Raw genomic sequence first — 5,035 nt, 5'->3', positions numbered from 1 at the left:
GTGCGGTTGGTGAAGATCTTTTCCTATTTTGTAAACTGTTGTTTTGTCTTGTTGACCGTGTCCTTTGCTTTACAGAAGCTTTTCAGTTTCAGGAGGTCCCATTTATTAACTGTTTCTCTCAGTGTCCGTGCCCCGGGCATGGTGACTCTCTTCTCTAATTTCAATATAGTGTGTTCCAAGTCAGCCTGAGCTGCAAAGTGAGGTTCTCACTCAACAACAAACAAGAACACACATCACAGTGTTTCCATAACAGTTCCAGAGTTCTGACCTCTTTAGATATGACTTTGGACATTTAAAATATAGTAATCTTTATAATATATTTACAGATAACTTTTTTTTTTGCACCTGGCATTTGGCAAAAGAACACAAACTATGAAAAGCTTTGTGTGCCATGCATTTTTAGCCTGGTAAATCCCCCACTGTCATAGCCAACTTTGCCTTTTGTTTTTCATCCCCCCTTTCAACTGCAGCATGAAATACCCTGCTGCTTAGCTCTTCTCCAAGTTTCCGTTTACTAAGAAACGAAAGTGCTGTGGAGACAACTGTGGCAGGGCATGCAAATTTCTGTGACATGTGCCTTCTGCAGGGCTGAAGGCTGCTCTTCAATGCATACTGGAGTTCACCCAATGAGTCTGAAGGGGCAAATGTTTAGAAAGAAGTCCCCTGATCCAAATCATAGGGGAGCTGACTTCGTTTCGAAGAATGGAAAGGCCCTTTAGAGATGAAATCAAAACCATGGGTACACTTAGCTAGCCATTTCTTGGAAATGCATATATTACAGAAAATCAGGGGCTGGGGGCCATAGCTCAGTGACAGAGCAATTGCCTAACATGAAAAGAGATGGGAATTTGATTCGTCAGAGTAACAATCCCAGAACTCAGAACTTAAGCTCATGCAGTTGGAAGCAAAGAGCACATTTCTAATTAAGACAAAGGTTTGCTAATGCGTAATTATAACTGGTCAAACATTTGCTTTCCTTTCCTTTGGTGGCCATCCTACAGAAGATTTGTCTCCTCTTTGTGTTTCCTTCGCAGAGTTCCTGAGTCACCCTGATTTGGAGCTTCTGCTATATAAAATCTTGTTTTTTTGACAGAAACACTTTGAAACTTTGGTTGTGCCTCAGTTTGCCTTTCCAGTAATAAATTCATTCTGTTGACAACTCCATGGAATTACAGGTACCATCACACATGTAAATCTAAACACAGAATACTTGGGAGGCAGTTATTATTAAACCTAATCTGCCCACAAGGGAGCTAACCCTTGAAGAATCATAGATTTATTAAGAAGTCAGACTCTTGTCTTTTTATTTTTAATTATGCATGCATATGAATATATGTCAAGTTTGTACACATAAGTGCAGTTCATGTGAAGGCCAAGAGAGAGTTTTTGATCCCCTGGAAGTAGAGTTACATGTGGTTGTGAACCACCACACCCAGCATTGGTGCCCAGAACCTAACCCTATGTGCTCTTAACTGCCGAGACATCTTTCCAGGACCTCAAGTCTTGATTCAACCTCTTACCCTCATATTTTACTATAAGTTATGGATGTTTCTACTCATATTAGATACTGTCATATTTTGCTCATGTCTTGTCTTGCTATGTAAAAACCAACACAAATTGTAGCATCTTAACATAGTACCAGCTTGCTGTTAATCCCACATTGTTGGCTGCAGCTCTGCTGGAACGCTTCTCAGTTGGTCACATATATGGTCCTTCAGGAGACCCTCTCCCAAAAAGGCTGCCAACCAGATGGTTTTCTTTTGTCTATTGCCTCTGCGCAGGAGTTTGGGAAGCAAGGAGATGCCTAGTGGGGCAGACCTGTAGTTCCAGCTGCTTGTGTTTGAGGTTTCTTGGGGTACATGACCACTTTTTTCCATGTGATTAAACCCAACGTTTTTTTTTTTTAATAGAAGAAATTTTATTTGGGGCTTACAGTTTCAGAGGGTTAGAATCCATGACCATCACAGAAGGGAGCATGGCAGCAGACAGGCAGATATGGCTATGTGGTGGTAGCTGAGTGCTCACATCCTGAGACACAAAGGGAGAAGGAAGAGAGAGCCAAGTAGGAATGGAATGGGCTTTTAAAACAGGGCCCAGCCCTGGCACCACACCTCCTAAGGATTTCCAAACAGTGCCACCAGATGGGACCAAGTATTCAAATATTTAAGCCTAAGGGGTCCATTCTCATTCAGCACAGCACACAGAGGGTCGGTGCAGATTGTAATTAGAATTTATATCAAAATACTAAAGGCTGTTTAGGGTTGATGTGTCGTTAAGTGGTAGAGCACTTACCTGTTATGTTCGAGGGTTCGATCCTTATCACCGTTCCTCCTCAAAAAGGTTACTTAGAGAAGTGCTTGAGTAGGTGTGTTGAAGTGTTCTTCCTACAGGTCCTCAGTCTAACGGGAGAATGGAGTGCTTGGAGTGTTCCAGGGCACATCGTTCAACATTCGCAGAGCACACTCGGTTGTTAACTTAGGATGCGCTTATTTATGTGGCTTGACGGTGTCAGGAGGAAAGGACCACCGGAACTGTCTAGTCACTTAATGGCTTTCTTGCACAAATGGAAGGGATTCTTGTGGAATGTAGCCAGAAAATCCAGAGCCTCAACTTAGTCTCTCTGGGAGTGTACTTTCCTTTTTTTATAAATATACCAGGAGTCAAGAAACTTTCTCTAGTGAAACTCTTCGTCACATTTGTTGCTATATGGCATTTCGTCATCTATCCTCTTTGCCTCCCAGGAAACTACAGGATCGAAGATGATATCGTATGTATTCCTGAAGCACTCGGCACCTGTTATCATATATATATATATATATATATATATATATGTATGTATTTAGAGGATGAAGAGGTGGATATATAAAATTGAATCAAACTCGTTCTCTACTGAGCCTTTAAAGGAGAAGGGACGTGAAGAAATGTTGGGATGTGAGGGCAGGGGCATGTGTACCTCTGGGTAGCGGCATAGCGTGGGAGTGGTGAGCACCAGACTGCAGTGAGTTGTTGCAAAGACACAAGCTGGAAACCACTGAGCACTTGAGATGAAGTGATGGAAATGAGTTGTCTAGTTACAGTTCTATCCACTGTGTGTGTGTGTGTGTGTGTGTGTGTGTGTGTGTGTGTGTGTGTATCCCACAGTACATGTTACTTTCCACCTTTCATTAAAGTCTGGTTTATAAAACTTACCAAGTTAAAGCCTATAACTTAGCGGCATGATGGATAGTCAGAATATCATGTAATCAATACTTGTGTCTATTTCATCAAAAGGATGAAGACTTAGAGAGAAGCAATTACTAGTAAAATAGAATAATAGACTAGGCAAGTGAGTAGCCAGTGACTGAAAGTTCACAGTGACACTTAAGCCCTGTCAGTCATCCTTCTTTCGCTAAGGCAAAGTTTTTTCTCTGTAGTAAAGCTCACATTCTAGAACCTCCAGTGTCCTCAGTGCAGGGAGTCTAAGTACATACCACTGCCTGCAGCCTCACTTTTCCCTTAATGTCCTAGCATTAGCTCACATGACTAGGCTGTCTCATCTCAGGTCAAAATTATAGGGCCTTGAGCAGGAGAGATTTGGCCCACCTTATTCTCCGCCCATAATAGGGCAGTTTCCTTGAACGGAATTAAGCATTGACAGGAAACACGATAAACTCAACTTTTTATAGTGGCTAGATTCAAAAAGCAAGAATTTCCAGAGAAACCAGGTCTGGTATAAGAGCACATACTAAATCTTTGCTTGCTTCATTCTTGCTAGTGTTTTACGACATGAATACTGAGAAGCACAGCCCATTAGGAGACATGAAGTAATAACCCATCTCTTAAGAGTTCTACAATATCCTTGTGAATCGGGAGATCAACATTGGTTGTTTCTGATTCTTTGAGAGGTGTTGGATTACAAACATCATGAAGCCTCAGCTGGGCATTGGAGTGAATGCAGGTGCAGGCAATCTCAGCCTCAGAAGGCAGGGGTAGGAAGTTCACTAGTTCACACCCAGAACTTTTCCCAGAAAACAATAATAAAGCAAAAGAATACTGCAGAGGGACTGGGCAGATTGCTCAGCAGTTAAGAGCACTTGCTGAAGACCAGGGTGTGGTTTTCAGCACCCATATCAAGCAATTCAAAACTGCTCATAACTCCAGTTCCAGGGCTTCTCATAAGCTCTTCTGCCCTCCAAGGCCACTAGGCAATGGATACACAGACATATCTGCAAGCACTCACACATACACAGAAAATTTCACTTTTTATTTTTATTTTTTATTTTTTGGAGACTGGGTCTTTTTTTGTAACCCTGGCTGTCCTGAAACTGGCTGTGTAGAATTTTTTTTTTTTAAAGAATGCTACAGTTCTAAATACCGTGGCTTTAGATTTTTTTTTTTTTGAGACAGGATTTCATGTAGTACAGGCTTACCTCAAACTTACTATTTAACAAAAACATGACCTTGAACTTAACCCTCTTACTAGCCTCCTAAGTGCTGTGGTTACAAGCATTTCCCATGTCCCATTTCACTTGATTGTGTGGTTAAAGTGCTCGAACCCAGGGCTTTGTGCATGTTAGGCAAACACCTACGAACTAAACAGCCTATACTTTTAGAATATCAAATGGCATTAAAAAGTATAATCTGCTAAGAAAGAAAAAGTTCTAGAACAAGTATTTGTTTGGATATAAATCACCCTTTTAGTCATTGCTAATATTGATCATTTATTACATTTCTTGTCTTGGTTTTTTTCTTTTTTAAATATGATCACTGAGTGCTGTCTTGGTTACTGTTTTATTACTGTGACGAGACATCATGAGCAAGGTGACTTAAGAAGAAGTGACTTAAGAAGGCGCGGGGGGGGGTGGTGAGAACAAGCTAACATGGACTAGCAGGAGAGAGAGACAGAGAGAGACAGAGAGAGAGACAGAGAGAGACAGAGAGACAGAGAGAGACAGAGAGAGAGAGACAGAGAGAGACAGAGAGAGAGACAGAGAGAGAGACAGAGAGAGAGAGACAGAGAGAGACAGAGAGACAGAGAGAGACAGAGAGAGAGAGA

The sequence above is a fragment of the Microtus ochrogaster genome, chromosome X (assembly GCF_000317375.1).
Source record: "Microtus ochrogaster isolate Prairie Vole_2 chromosome X, MicOch1.0, whole genome shotgun sequence".
In the NCBI taxonomy this organism is placed as follows: Eukaryota; Metazoa; Chordata; class Mammalia; order Rodentia; family Cricetidae; genus Microtus; species Microtus ochrogaster.
The sequence above is the reverse complement of the archived record's forward strand: the minus strand, read 5'-3'. Positions refer to the sequence as shown.